Below are 16,056 nucleotides of genomic sequence, written 5' to 3'. Positions count from 1 at the left end.
CGCTGCCTGCGGTCGGTGGCCGTCCCTCCGTCCCTCCGTCCCTCCGTCCCTCCGTCCCTCCGTCCCTCCGTCCCTCCGTCCCTCCCGCACCACGAGGGGCTGCTTTTAAAACGAGCCCTCGGGATTCTCCGTGATGTTCTCTGTTGGTTTGTTTCAGGCTGCGGTGAGATGTCTCCCGGTGAATATCGGTCGGAACCGATAAGCCGTTCTGATAACAACGGGACCGAGGAGGCGGCCTGCGCTCGGAAGCCGTTCGGGGCCGTCCGCCTGGCTCTCGCCGCTCTCCTTTCGGGGCCGGCGCAGGGCTTCCTCCGGGCTCCTTCGGCTTCTGGGAGCCGGGATAACGTCGCCGCCCGGCCGCCATCGCGTTTTCAGAAGGGGCTGCCGCTCGGTTCCCCGAGTCCTAGCGCGCTCTCAGCCTCTCCGGGGCTCCCGGTCTCATCGGTAGGAGCGAGCGGGATGGGGCCGTATTCCTCCAGCCTCGGTGCTGCCGAAACAAGGTTTCTCCTCTATTGCAGGCTGAGCGAAGGCTGCGGCAGAGTCTATCGTTATCCCGACCCGGTGAGACGGTGGAGGCAGTGAGTGTGTAGAAGTCGCTAGGTAAGATCTGTCTTCTCGGGGCTCGCGGAGGGCCGCCGCTGGGCACCCACGTGGCCTTTTGAGAAGGGCGGGATGGGACCATATGCTTTTCCTTCCACCCCCTCCCCCCTCGTTGTAACTTCAGGAGCGCGATCTCGTTCCCATCAGGGAGATGCGGTGGGACAGCTGGTGGTGTGTTCCTTATAGGAGAGACAGGAGTTTTTCTTCTGGTAAGCAAGGTATTGAGCCTCGTCTCTGTCCTCAGCAAGGTGACAGTTGATGAGAAGATATTTCTACGGAGAAGTCACGGTGGATTTGGCAAGGGAAAATGATGCTGGACCAAGCCGGTAGGTAGCCTTCTGTGTTGTGACTGGTTAGACGAGAGAAGGGCAGTAGAATATCACTCCTGTCAGTAAATATCTGAAGTGTGGTAGCGTAGCAATGGGGCATGGGCTCGTTCAGACATTGGGAGCAGCATTCGTGGAGTAGAATGTGAGAAGTCAGAATGCTTTTGCTGTGAGAGCGATGGAATAGGCTGCCTGCAGAGAGTCCCTTTGTCTGGGGATCTTGAAGTTGCATTGGGACGCTTTGCTGGGTTCCTGTCACAAGGGAGCATGTAGCAGCGAGGATCTGCCTGAGGATGGGATGAAGGAGGTATGTCTCCTTAGTGTTTCATGGAGGTGTTTGGACAGGCTTGGGATTGTGCTGGTGAGAGTGTATGGAGTGAGGTAAGTGGTGTCCTTTTGTCCTTGACCTGTGTGCTGGTGCCAGGGGCCACAAGTCTTTTTTGTTTGAGGGTGATGGTAGGTGAGTCTTTTGGTGTATCTGGATTTCATCCCTAAAGGTGTGTGGTAGGTCTGGTCCTGGAGGAATGGACTGGACTGAGGGAGAGGTGCAGCCTGCAAGGCTCTGGCAACTGTTGGTTTTTTTTTTCTTCAGGTCCTGGTGCAGCTGGTTGCAGTGCTGCATGTGTGGAAGAGATGTGCCAGGTAAGAGTGTTTGTAGAGGTAGTGGCTTTTGTGTGGTTACCTGGTTTAGAGTGTTCATCTAGGGGGGAAGAGCACAGCCTGCACACTTGTGGGCTGTGCTCTTCCCCCCTAGGAATGGGGCTGTTGGCTGGGTTTTGCACTATCTCAGAGAGATTATTTTTTTTTTGGGTGGGAGGGTGGGTGCTGGTCAGTAACGGATTTTATTCTGTGGTTGGAGTGTGGCAGCCCTGGGAGGGGCTGAGGGGGGCCCTCCTGCCTGGTGGGAGAGCCCCCTCTGGCCTGTCTGGGGCTCCCCCTGAGTGGGGGGGGAAGTATGGGGGAGCCCCTCTGGCCTGTCTGGGGCTCCCCCTGAGTGGGGGGAGAGACCTCCCTGGTAAAGGGGTCTCTTCTCTGGATCCTGGAGTGGCTCCTGTGTGGTGATGCTCCTGGTCCTGAAGGTAGGTGATAGAGCTGGCAGGAGATGGGTTCTGCCTCGTGCTGAGGGAGAAAACTCAGTTTACTTCAGTCCTCAGGTAAAACCTATTTGAAGCTCTTTAATGCAAGAGGATGCTTGCTCTGTAGAAATCTTATACCCCTGGAGGTGTGTGTGGGGGATTTCCCTTTTAAAAGGGTTTAGATAAGAGCTGGAGGTGAAGTGCTCCTGCGGTATGTCTCTGTGTGTGTCCTGCGTGTGCTGTAAGTGGTTTACAATATCAACAAGCTAAATAGACTGAGGTGGTTAGGAAGGAGGAAAGTTGCTGCTCTGTGACCTTTTTTGCCATCTCCTCGTGGGGGAAAACAAAGTGCTGTTGAAAGCTCCTTTTGGGGGAGCTCTCTGAGGCTGACTTGCTTACCTTCATATAAATAAAAGAAGAAAACTCACTTTGTGTGGGTAAGGTCTTAGTATTTAAGAGGATGCCTCCTGGAGAGTGTGCCCAATTGAATCACGGGGCAGACAACTTAAAGACTTAATTGTCTAAACTTACATAGTGAAAAGCTAGGTCTCTCTCTTTGAGAAACCTATTGTCTTAGTTTCACTTCAGCAAGAAGAGAGGAGATACCTAAGAGAGAGAATTGTTCTGGTTTTAACGTATGCCCCCAAGTTACCATGCCTGGTAACTAGGCTTGCTTCTGCAAGATGGGAAGCGGGTGATGATACATCCCTTTTGTAAAAGAATTGGCTTGTGAAGGCTTTTTGAAAAGATTGTTTATACTGCAGGTGTGAATGCTCTGCATTTTGTGCAGGAACCAGGATGCCTAAGAATATCTGTGCTAAAATGAAATGGCTGGGCTTTGCTAGCTTGAGTTTTTGTGGTGAAGTGGATACCTGTCTGTCTCTGACTTAAAACAATAAATCCTTGCTTACCACAAAAAAAAGGATGTGCTGTTTGTTTTTGCTCTTGAGCCTTGTTCCCTTGCTGCTGATGTTATTCATCTTGGGGAACACGAAAAGGGAGAAAAATGATCCCTGAAGCAATCTGTTATTTGGTGTTGCATGCTCTGCAAAAAAAAAAAAGAGCGAGACTTAAATCAATAACAAACATTCTTACAAGTTATCTACTGCACAAGTATGTGTCAGGCTTGCTTTACTCGCTGAATGAAATCACCCAGTATGTTGCTACTGTTGGTATCGTTGCAGCTGTATCTCTGGACAGAAGTGTTTCTTCAGTAGAGGTTCCCGAGCTCAAAGGTGGGTGTGCTGTCCTGATAGTGGAGTGGCAGCAACTGCCTAGCAAGAAAAACTTCTACGTTCCTTTTTTGTGGTGGGCTCACTGAGAACTCTCTAGTTTCTTGCTAGGTAACCCGAGCTCGTGCTTCCTGGCAAAGCCCTTTGTGTTGAGTCTCGGTAAGTTAGATCCTGTGGACCTTTGTCCCGAACTGAGACTGAACTCTAATGCAAATGACAAAAGTACTCTGTGCTCTGTATCAAGATTTTTAACAAAAGAAATGGAACTGCATGGGGCTCTGGCTCTGCATTAAACATTTGGGTGTAGCGTATTGTATCTTTGTGCAAGAGTCTGCAATCAATTGGCTTCAGAATGTGTTAATGATAAATAGCAGCAGAATTATAAGTGTAACGTATAGATAATTCAGGATAGGAAATGTAGTTCAATGAGTTAGATAGGAAATCAGTATCATCGTGGCTTGACTTCAACAGAGTTTCAATGGGTTATTAGGTTATTTTACTCACAAGATCAAGGTGATGGTGGCAGGTGCCTGACGCGTTTTTCCTGGTGATGAACAGAATGGCAGCTTGTTTTCCACAGGGGGGTCTAAAATATATATTACTGAGATGATAAATTTATCAAGGAATAAATGTACTAATTCAATCAAATGTCTCTGTTTACAGAATGAGAGAACATCCCACATCAGAAGGGACTCCTGCCTCCTTGCTCTCTATGGCACTGCCTAGGCTTCAGCTGCTCTGAGTGACGTCCAAATGCTGTCTGTTCCAATACCTCCTCCCTTCTTTCTGGCAAGTTTTCTCTTATCTACCATCTGAACCTCCTCTGCCCTAACATCAGGTTGTTCCTTCCCATCCTATTGCTAGCTATAGGGGAAAAGAAGCTGACCCTTGCCACAGCCTCCTTTCAGCTGGTTGGAGAGAGGGAGTTTCAGCCCTTCCTTGAATGCTTTTTAAGACCTGTATTCCTTTTTTGTCTTGTACTGCATTGCCCTGAACTGCACACAACACTCACCCTGAGCAGACTGCAGTTCTCCTAATTTAGTGAAATCAGTAAACATAATAAATACACATTTGACTCTTGTGTCCTGCTCATTTATAGAAATACCCAGGAGACCTGCCTCTGACAAGAAGCTCTGCAATCTGACTGGTGCCTATCTCCCAGCTTCTTGCAATTACGTTTACTCTAGGAAATGCTTGGAGCCTTTTTTTTTTTTTATGGGGCTGTCATTGCTTAGCTGTTTGTTTTAAGATATACAAGTAGGAAGAACTGTTTTCTGATATGGGTTCTGATAAAGGTATATCCCCTTACCTACTCAAAGACATAATACATGCTTGGAACTAAGCCACAAGTGAATACATCTCCCTCCTGTAACTTGGCTGTTCTCTCAAGTGTTGGAGGGGCTCTGAGTCATGATAAACTTGTAGGAGTAGTTAGAAAACAGAAGAGACAGCAATTACTCAATCAGGATGTATTAGACAGTTGAAGTAAATGGATGCGTCCCTCTAATAGAGGAGTGAATTAAGATCTCTCTTAAATCAGTAATGAATTCATAGTTATGAATTCATTGGGTGAGCTTCTCTCACCCAAAGTTGGATGTTTTTAACTGCTACAATCCAAGTCATTTCACAGTTCACATTATTAGCATGTATCCAGAATGGCTGAGCAAGATTTATGGTTTGCAGCTGTAAAGCCTGAAACCACCAAAAAAAAAATCCCTCTCGTGGTCTGTAATGTATTTCCTGGGTGCCTGTGTTCGGAAGAGAGCTTTCAACATGCATACCGCTCTTTGTAATCTATTTTCTTATAAATGCAAGTACAAACTCTCCTTGCCCTTGCTTTAGCCAGAGGCCAGGGCTATACAAGTGTATTCCTCTATTAGTGAAGAAAAAAAAGGATTTCCTTTCTTTTAAGTTTTTATAAGTTTTTATGACAAATCAGAAACAAAATCCTCAAGCCTTATCTCATGTAAGCTTGTCAACAACAATGGCATTTGACTGTGAACAGTTTCAATAACTTGACCTTAGTTCTGTCATTGTTTATATAGAGCACCTATCCCATGGCACATGAGAAAGCTCTAATCTTCTCTAGTAGCTTATGCTTACGAGTGGTAACATCCATAGTCATCTCCCTTCTCCATCAACTCCTGTTACCAAGCTGAGAAGATACATTCCTCAATGAGCATCAATGAATGTCAAACTAAGAGGATTTTTTACTTGAAAATAATAAAAATGAAACTGAACTGTATAGGGACAATAGGTCTCACACTTCCTTACCTAATTTAGCCTTTCTCAGCAGTGCATAGGTTCGTAAGTACCCAGTGCAACAAAAAACAGTGGTACAAGGACTAAAAGTAAGGAAAGATCAAAATTTCAGATTTCATCTTTGTAGCTGCACTGGTGCAATGAGAAGATATCAAAAAAAGAAGAATGCTCACGCATCTCTGAAGATACAGGCTCGTGGAAGAACTCCACCAAGGAGGGATCTCCTGGAAAAGATCCTTCCTCAGTGGCAGTCAGCCCTTAAATGAGGTTTATTAAGAGGGGTGGAGTCTGGCTCCAGTCCTTCCCACAGATGAATCGCCTTCACCTGTGCTCCCAAGCCTGACCTGTCTCTTCTTCCAGGTGCTCAATCAGTGGTTTGGGCCCCGACTCGGCAGTTCCCTTGCAGTCATGCAAATCTTAGTGCTTACAATATAAGCTATTTAGACTAACGAGACACACCGGCCTTGAGAGGTCAGAGAGAACTGCTTCCCGGAGGGAAGTGGAACTGCTCATCCTTCTCAACACCTTTCCCCAGAGATGAGATCCAAAAAACTTTTCTAGCCTAACAAAAGCACACGAGAACCAGACAAACAAACTTGAGGAAGAAATCTGAGCTCACTGGTTGATTCTGCTGGGGAAGACAGCTGTGGAGATGGATGGGCCGACAGTTTTTTTTCTTGTTCTGTTTTCAACAGTAATCTAATAAAGTAAGATCATCAAACATAAGAGCGCATGCCTGAAGTCACAGTCTGAGTCGCTGAAACCTCTTCTCAATTATTTACGCTGGGATCAAGGCAGAAGTCTGAGGTCTCACTTAGAAAAGCTGCAGGAAGAATTTGCTCAGTCCCCAGACAGGGCCATCATCCACCTCTTAAAAGAAATTTAATTGCCGTATCCTCAGGAACTAACTGGTTTCCAACCCGTCTGATTTCCAGATGTAAATTTGCAAATACTCCAACTCAGAGTATTTTACTAATTTTTTCTAATAAAATATCTAGGAAAATACACTTTCACGCGGCCCAAATCGTTAACACCGCAGTACATTCTGTGCTTGGAAAAGTGCCATTTTAAATTACCACACACAAGATTCACAGGATTAAGAAGGACCACCTGCAGAAACAGACAAGAATGTCTGAAGAAATATATGTATATTTCTTTTTCTCAAATGCAGAATTATAAAAAAAAAAAGCATAAAAGGAATTCCTTAAGGATGCCTTTCTGAGAGCACGAGAGTTCTCCAGCTCCCAGCAGTAGAAACCAACCTCAGAAGGCAGGAAACCAGCACACGACAGAGTAGTGACCTGCTGGGTTAAAAATGGGAGAAAAGAAGGAGAAAGTAAGGGCGGGGAAAACAGAGGTGTGTCGCCTGGGGAGAACTCAGGGATGATTTCCAGGCATACGGAGATGAATCAACCAACGCACAGATGAAACTGAACTCAGTAGGAGATTCAAAAGATAACAAGAAAGGATTTCTACAGGTACACTGCTCAGAAGAGAAGGGCCAAAGAAAGCATACTCCCTCTGATAAACGAGTTCTTTGCCTCAGTCTTTGCTGGTGGTCAGGCTTTCGTATCTCTCATGTCCCTATGCTTCTGGGCAGGGGCGGTGGGAGCAAAACCCCTCCTGATGTAAGAAAAGAGCGAGTCTGAGACATCCCAGTGAGACTGAACGTGCACAAGTCCATGGGGCCTGATAACATACATTCCAGAGTCTCAAAGAGACTACCCGATGCGATGGCCACGCTGCCCTCCATCAGATTTGGTAAGGCCTGGTTGTCAGGCAACTCCCCAGTGACTAGAAGCACACCACATGCCCATTTTTAAGATGCCCCAGCTGGACTCCTGGGCCTGTATCCCTCTGCACAAGGAATAAAGCAAAGCTGCTAGAGTGGGTCCAGAGAAAGGCTAAAAAGATGTGCAAAGGGCTGCAGCACCTCTCCCATCAAGAAAAGTTGAAGGAATTAGATCTGTTTATCTAGAAGAAGAAAAGGCCTCACTGGGGGCTTTTAGCACTTGAAGGAAGAAGACCAGCTTTTTATGTGGTCTGTGTAACTCTACAGCACAATTGAAAGTACAGCAACAATAGCAGGGTGGGAAAGTGCTAGACTAGAGAAAATGAGGACAAGCCCAAACACAGGAGCTGCCACAAATGCACAGACAGACAGACCTTACCTTCAGAAAGCCTATGGTAGGCAAAAATCTCCAACAAGGTGTCCTCGCTTCCATTACCAACCTTTAAATGAGGCCTTGGAGGGTGGATCCTGGCTCCACCCCTTCTGGTCACTCAGCAGCATTAAATGCACCTGAGCTACCCTGGGTTGGCCCTGCCTTCCCACCAGGTGCTCAATCACTGCTTCAAGCCCTGATTTAACATTTCTGATACAATATGAAATGAAAACTCACTTTCAAAGCGTAACAAAAGGAAACTTGCACTGAGATCATTCATAGGAAAACATTATTTTATAGAAAGTCAGTTTATGGGTCACAAGAGATCATGAAACATTGGTAAAATGGAAATGGAAAGTGTAAAAAAAAGAGTTTGATTCTTCTCTTTGCTCCATTTGGTGTTTTCATCTCCCTGTACATGAAATGGCTGTGGTACTTCTGGTATTCATTGTCTGTGGTTGGCTTGTGCAATAACGGAAGATTGCAATGGCTGCAACTAGTCAAATGTTCACAATGAAAAGACAATCCTTAGTAGCATGTTCTTATAGAGAGAAAAGTAGCTAAAGCTTAATTAATATATGCGTAAATATATGCACTAATATATGTTTGTATGTATACAGTGCATATATTCAACACTCAGCTCAGCTAGCATTGTTTCAAAGGTGCTGTGATATAACTCGATAATAGTAATATACAAAGGCTGCTCCAGAAGCTGGCCCGTGACATCAGGGGTGGATGCTGGTGCTATGACAGAAGAGTCTGAACTTTCCCACCAGTATTCTATTACACTTTGTTGCCCTGTGACAGATGGCAGCAGAGGTGCAGTCTGTCAAATGGCACCTGATATGGAAGCGTGTATGAAGCAAAGGTGTGTCATTGAACTGCTTCATGGTTTGAAACCATTTCCCCTTTTCCCATCACAACAGACCAAAAGAGTCTGTCCGCTGCTTTCTTATAGCCTCCCTTTAGACTCTGAAAGGCCACAATCAGGTCTCCACAAAACCTTCTCTTCTCCAGGCTGAACAGTCTGGCCATCAAATCCATATCTTTGCAGTTTGGAGAGAAGGATGTTGTGGGGGACCATGTTAAAAACCTTATCCAAATCCAGATAGTTGACATCAGTGGCTCTTGCCTGGTCCATTCACTCCATCATAGAAAGAAAGGCCAGTTGGTTGTTCAGACAGGATCTGCCCTCATTGAAGCCATGCTAGTTGTCTCATTTCACCTCTCTCTTCCATGTGCCCTAGCATAGCTTCCAGGAGGATCTGTTCCACAATCTCTTCCAGCACAGAGATGAGGCTGACAGGTTGGCAGTCTCCCCCAAGTCATCCTTTTTACCCTTCTTAAAATGGGCACGACGTCACCCTTTTTCCAGCCACCAGGGACTTCACTTGGCTGCCATGACTTCTGAAATATGATCATATGATATAGTGGCCAGAGTGGCTTGGCGACTAAATCAGCCAATTTCCTCAAAGCTCTGGGATGCATTTCGTTCGGACCCACCAGGTTCCTCAGGTGGCTGCAAACCTGATCATTGCTTACGGCAGGACGGAGGCAGTCCTCACCTTGCAACCAATCCGCTCACGGTCTGGGTGAAGAGCAGCTGACAATGAAGAATGAGGCAAAAATGTTGTTAAGTACCTCAGCCTTCTCCTCCTCCGTTATTAACAGCCTGCCTGTATAGCTCAGTAGGGTGTGGTATGCCTGCTTGAACTTTCTTTTTCTGGCTAATGTACCTGTGTTTTTCTTGGCACTCTGAAATAACATCACAAGTTTGTCAGGACCTATTGAAGTAATACGAGGCTCTGTCAGCAATGGAAGCAACAGTGCCTGAGAGATAAACAGTTCTTGGAATTTAGAAATAGCAAAGTACTGGAGGAATCTACCATTCTTGCAGGTCTTTCAAAAGAACGTCACCTTAGCATTAAAAAAATGGTGGTATAGTTCTGATTGTTAGTGACTTTCAGCCGCTCAGAATACGTGGTTATAAGCACTGCTCCATGCTTGCAGGAACACTGCAAAAAGCACTGGCTCCAACTGAATTTCAGAGACATTAAGAATTAAATTTCACTCTCTTCCTCAGAAAGAGGCATGGCGTGCGCTTGAAAAGGCCATCCCATTTTGAGCGCTGTAAAAACTCCTTTGTACAACAAAGCTATAACAAGGCTGAAGATTCACCAGCAATTCAGCACAGTCAAGGAGAAAACTACAAGGAAATCTTTCAAGCTGGATGCCAAGAAACAAACAAACAAACAAAAAACCCCACACTATGAACCCACTACCAAAAGATCCCTTTCAATAGCTAGTTGGAAACTGAAAGCCCTTGTTATTTATTTCATTCCCCTCTCCATCTCTAACACGTTACTCCAAACTTAAACACATAAAAGGTGGTTTCACATATTCACGCCACAGAGGACTTTTTAAATACTGCCTTTACAATTGTCAGATATTCGTCCACGGAACAGCAATGATATCATACATCTAATAAAAATCATCCACAGTAGGGATAGGAACTGAATCCATGCCCAGTGTAACCTTGTGGTACCACGGGAAGCCACTTATAGACATTCGAGATGACTGAATGTTTATTGACTTACTGCTACATTGCAGCAGCAGTTTTTCTTTCAACCTTATTCAGACACAGTGTTTTTCATTCACATTTATTTAAGTGATTCAGAACACACATCCATGCATTTTTCCACTCTCAAAATGGCTTAAGCCATATAGTTATTCTGTTTCAAACCCCTTTAATTTAGAGCAGCAGGTTCTGATTCATTTCTATATTAACTCATCCTTGCTTATAATTTCCATACATTTTCACTTTGTAGAGAATAATTATTTGATACTTCATTCAAGTTATATCTCAATAATATTACTTGCTGAAGTTTTACGGCTCGTGGCTTTTTGCATGGAACTGTTTTTTTGTTATGAAAAAGAGGTTTGCACTCCGTGCTATGTATAGCTAGGAGAAGGTCTACTAAAGTTTTAAACAAAACTATGTCTTGCATTCTAAGGGCTACGATTGCCAGCTTTGGTTGAGTAATTGTACAGAGGCACGTGGAATCAAACACTCAAGTGGGAATGTTGTTATATTTGGGGAATAAACTGCAACCTCTGCAGTTTAATAGCAGCCTATTCTTGTGCCTCTGCAACTGGATCTTTGTTTCACCGTGCCCCCCCAGCTGCTTTGAAAAGGTCTGACAAACCGCATGTCACTGGATCAGCACAGAAAATAGCATCATATCTTCTCTTGGCCAACTGAAACATTTCTTTTGTCCCTGTCCTGATACTCACTTGTTGCACAGGGTAGCTCAGGCTCACCCATTCATTCGCTTTCTTGTCAGGACTGCTGCCTTGTCCTCAGACATTTAAATAAACTCTTCTCAGTTCTCCATCTCCAATTTTAAAGCATCAGGCGAGGTTGCGCTGGGAGAAGGACACCTAAAAGAGAAACTATACAGAAACCCAACTTTCCACGCATTTGAGTACCTCATCTCTTTTTAAGGAGTACAAAAATGTGTTAAGGCATAAAGGACATTTCATTCTTTTGCCCAAATGTCTTTTCAAGTAACTAATATCAGAAATATTTTCTATAGTTCTCAAATCCCTCCAAAAATAAGGAAGCATTGTTTCCCTTTCGAAAAACAGTGTTCCTAGAGAGCACTTTGTGCTGTGAATTTCCCTTCTGCATCGACTGTATGCCAGAATGAAAGGATCTAGTGGAGGGAAAGAATACACCCAAAATATTCTCCCACCGTCTGCTTTGTCATAGAGACGGCCTTTGTCAAACCACCTTCATTGAAAGACTCAATTACACAGACAGAAAGTCATTCATTTTTTTAGTCTTTGTTTGAGAAGAGGACGGGGAAATCGGGGAGGTTCCTCCATAGAGAGTTCATCTCCCAGGATTCCCCTAAACGTATGCATTTCCCTCTCCTTTACCAGTGCTGAAGAATAGCCACCGACAACAGGAGACCATTCCCAGTAATTGTGATTGTGTATTTCTAATTGAATAACTGACCTTAGCATTTGATTAGCAGTGAAAGCTAATTCAAGATACGCACGCATTCAAGATCTACTCAAGTGCTCAAACAGCAGACAGGCTTCCTAGACACCGGGACACCTGCATACAATCTGTACTTCAAAGAAAACGTTAGATACAACGTTTCACAAGGGATGAGCCTTCTTGTGCTCTGGGTTAAATTACTCCTTCCTTGTAAACATCTACACTGCTACCAGAGATAAATAGTAGCACTTACTGTTCAGGTTAGTGTTTGCTGCTTGCAAAAGCACACTTCTCAGATAAGTTGTCACCCGCACACAAAAAAAATCCTAAGGTGAAATTTTCGTGTAAATCCCACAGTGCTCTGTACTTATCTGAAGTTTATATAACCTTAAGGATATGCCAGTAGAGCATAACATAATTTGGAGTACGCCACATAGCAGAGTAGGAGTTTTCTTGGCTCGTGCAGTATTACGAGAGAAGGCAGATTATTCCTTGCTGAATACTGGCAGAGATTTCCATAACAAAAGGTGATTTTTTTCTGTCTTATCCATCAGATTTTCTCTGTCCTTCAGAATAGCTTTATTTCTGCCCTTAGCATTTTTTCTTTTTTACATACTGCTGGGCACCTTTATCGTTGCTCTCTGCCTGTCCATCGTTCTTCAATGCTTACAGCGTGCACTGGGGCCCTAACTCCGAATCTTAATTTCCAGTTGCCTAACTCATACTCATGTAGATTGTGTATAAGTTCTACAAAACATATTAAACCTAAAAGGTAAGGAAATTTCCCTATGTCCCCTTGCCCTTCGGTATACATACGCAGGAAAAAAAAGTGCTGGTGCTGGGCCAAGTAAGTCCAATCACTTTGCTCCAGATCTATTCAGTAGAAATCTCTTGACATTTTGGGACACACAGTTCTGAAGTGAGTAGTCACTATTTAATTCCTCTTTAAAAGAAAAAAAAAAAAAAGCGTAGGGAGCGCTTAGTGCTTGACTTCCAGTCATACCCAGCTTCACTTTCGTTAAAAATATAACTCCTTTGTCCTTAAGCCACAGTATTGCAAACAGAAAACATCTACAGTTTTAGTAGCTGTGATGCAGATCTGAAGTTATCTTTATTTATTGTTTTATCTAATAACATAACACTTGCAATATTGTGTTTGCACTCAGATGGGTTTTGCACACTTCTCCCCCACTTCGTTGACGTGTTTAATCAACCTCAATAAATGTCTTATTGCTGCTTCTTCCTACCATAAATATTATAAAACTCCAAGCTGGTAGTTCAGCTTTTTACTCTCTACAGCCCGGTTATCTGAAACAAACCTCACCTGAAAATGGAGTAAAAGATTTTCCTCACTAGTGCTTGCAATACATTCCTTGTGCTTATCCTATCGTTTCTTCGCACTTGCGGTTGGTTTTCTGAAGTGTATATTTTGTTTTTCCCCATGTCCACAGTCTAGAGCAACACCACTACATTTCATGTAAACTCCATGGCCAGTTTGGGTTTTCAAGATACACATGAGAATCAAAGTATGCTGAATGATGCAATTGGAATTAAAGCCCACGCTACATCTCTAATTTAATGATATCAAACTTTATTTTGTACCGGAAAGCATACAGAGCTACGTGTGCTCTTTTGAAATCTTTACGTTAGTAGGCTTTGGAAGGGCAAGGCTGCCGAGGTTGCTTGTGAAATCCATCAGTTGCAATGTTCCGAAGTTCTCCGAGAGGCTGGCACTATCTTCTCCACAGAAAAGCTGCCAAAATGCCAGTGGATTTGCATGAAAGACATGAAAACAATTACTCTTGTTCATTTCCAACCTTCCATATGTATTAGTATCATTTCAGGAGAACCCTATAAATTCATACTATAGAAGTAGAGAAAAAACAGCGAATGAGAAAGTTGAGTTAAAAACTGAGCAACATTCTCATTGTCACTGAGAAGAAGGGAAAAACTCCTCAGAAAAATCATAGTTGCTTTTTAAGTACTATCTCTGTCAACTCAGACCACCCCTAGCATAGGCTGCATTACAGCATGAAGAATTGCCTTCAGCTTCTACTCACTTCTCAGCTTGTCTTCTGAAGCTGTTCCTAACCATGCGGAGTCTAGAAACTGATACTCTTAAACCTCTGCCTCTACTCCTTTTTGTCAGCCTTGAAACTCCAATAACTGAGTTTTGTTGATCTTTGCTCTGTTGAACTGCTGATCACTTGCTTTCTTTTCATTTTCATAATGTTCCTCTTGTAGCTTCATCTAGTACAGCACTGACTTATCTCATTCATTTTAATGTGTTTTATTCATCCCTTTCGTGCAGTTTGGGGTCTGTGTGCAATGCTAGATGAGGTTGGTCTCCTACTTGAGTCAAGAGCATGTAGTTTGTTGAATTTCATTGTATACCAACTATACAGTTATTCCACTGATTTGCATAAAAAATGTGAAAATGAGCCATGTGTAGAAGAACTCAACATAAAATTTGTTTGTAAATTTGAATAAAACATTACTTTTCAAACACATGTCATCACTTCTCATATCATCTAGGATGTATGAAAGCAAAGTCCATAGGAAAAGCTTATAACCTATTTAAACAGAAATTACCTTCAACATTCTGGTGATTTCCTCTAAGGAAAATATTTTTTTCTGCTTTAGAAATGAAGCTCAAAAAATCCAAACAAAATACGAATGGCAGAAGGAAAAAAAACCAAACAACAAAAACAAACAAAATAATAAAAAACAACAACAACAACAAAAACCACCAAAACAACCTGAAAGCTGTATATAATCCAGGTTGAAACACTTGTAACTCTGTGAGTGGGATGTGACTTAACTAGAAAGACAGTCTGAATTCCCTCTGTTCCCTCTCAGCCAGCAAGTGGGTTCTATAACAGATGGCCCCTTCCAACCTCAGCCATTTTGTGCTTGCAGTTGAGGCAAACAGATCTTCTCAACTGCTGACATTAACTGAAGGCAGCAACCTACCTATTGTCTTTGAATATTTTTTCTCACAGAGAAATTGTTCTGTCAAAGACAAACCGAAGACTCACTTTGGAATATCCCAGTCTGAGTACACCGATGCTCCAATAGCAGCACTTTTTAGCTCGTATATTTATCTCTAAGCTGACTTCCAGTTTAGAAGGTGGATAACAAATCAGTACCTCTCATTTTTAGAAGGAAGTCTATACATGAACCTTGCCCCTTGATTTTCTTTTGCTTCACTCACTGAATATCCCTGTTGTTGTTCTAGCAATGACATGGATATTAAATCATTGTCAAAAGTATGGGGAAACTTGTAACATCTGAATGATTGACTTGCTAAAAGATGCAAACAAATTTATTCTGTTCTTCTATGAAAAAGAGGAGGAAGTGGCATGAAGGTGTGCCCTGGGCTGACACTTCTGGAGCTCTAGTAAGTTTCAGCTGGTACAGATGAAAGAAGCATGGAAGTGAAGAAACTCAAGGAAGAGACAGCTAGTAACATGCATTCATCACTCCGCAACAACCAAACCACCTGTATATTATTAACACTGTCTCAGCTAGCATTATAATAGTCGATGTTATTTACTAATGTTATAACTGAAATGTATAGAAAGAATATTCTACGCAAAATAGCACAACTGATATCTATGTCTCAAAACCGTTCTCCATTCTCTTTTGAAATGGAGGGATACTTTCCTTCAGAAGGCCTGTAAAGTTCTGTGAGAAGCAGGGATCTCCGCATTAGAAACCATCACTTCCACTGCCGACCCTTAAGTGAGGTCTGGTGCACTGCATGCATTCTCCTGGGTTGGCCCTGCCTTCCCAGCAGGTGCTCTATCACTGGTTCAGGTTGTGACTTAGCATTTCCACTGCAACCAGATTATTTCATCCAGCGAGTAGCAAAATGTGCATGACTTCAACACGTTGACTTCCAGAACTGAAACATCAGTGGACTTTGAAGAACCTATCTATCTATCTCAAATATACATAGGCTGCTCCGAAAATAATGCTTCCTATTTATTACCATGGGAACGGTAGTGGATACAAAGAGCACAATACCACTATTTGATAGAGCACATTCTCAGCTACGAAACACTATTTTTAACATAGTCACCACCATTAGCTGTGCATTTTCACCAGCAATGAGCAAGAGCCTGCATGCCACACTAGTCAAAATCTGCACCAGTGCATTCCAGAGCAGCTCTTGCGTGTGATATGCACACATGAACTTACAATATCAAACTCCACAGCATCCAGACACAATCAATACCTATACAAACATTTTTTAAGTTCTCCAGTACCATCAGCCACAAACAAGTCTCTGTGATTGACTGGCCTCTCCTTCGTAGGAACATTTGATGCAGACAGTTATACAACTAAAACAAGTAATGCAGGACAAAAATTGCTGACCACCTCAAT

At 43.3% G+C, this 16,056-nt stretch overlaps 2 long non-coding RNA genes across 2 annotated transcripts; one reads left to right on the top strand and one right to left on the bottom strand.

Annotated features, from left to right (window-relative positions):
* Positions 1-450: 450 nt before the first annotated feature.
* On the top strand, positions 451-4,314 carry LOC104911785. The gene is made up of 6 exons (XR_794161.3): positions 451-600; positions 845-926; positions 1,519-1,568; positions 3,187-3,237; positions 3,335-3,393; positions 3,898-4,314. It is a non-coding gene; the product is annotated as an uncharacterized LOC104911785 (long non-coding RNA).
* LOC109368592 lies at positions 1,576-7,767 on the bottom strand. The gene is made up of 3 exons (XR_002116780.2): positions 7,668-7,767; positions 3,739-3,820; positions 1,576-3,047 (listed from the first exon to the last, which is right to left on the bottom strand). It is a non-coding gene; the product is annotated as an uncharacterized LOC109368592 (long non-coding RNA).
* Positions 7,768-16,056: the final 8,289 nt, after the last annotated feature.

Source organism: Meleagris gallopavo, chromosome 7 (assembly GCF_000146605.3).
Source record: "Meleagris gallopavo isolate NT-WF06-2002-E0010 breed Aviagen turkey brand Nicholas breeding stock chromosome 7, Turkey_5.1, whole genome shotgun sequence".
Taxonomy (NCBI): domain Eukaryota; kingdom Metazoa; phylum Chordata; class Aves; order Galliformes; family Phasianidae; genus Meleagris; species Meleagris gallopavo.
The sequence above is the reverse complement of the archived record's forward strand: the minus strand, read 5'-3'. Positions and strand labels throughout refer to the sequence as shown.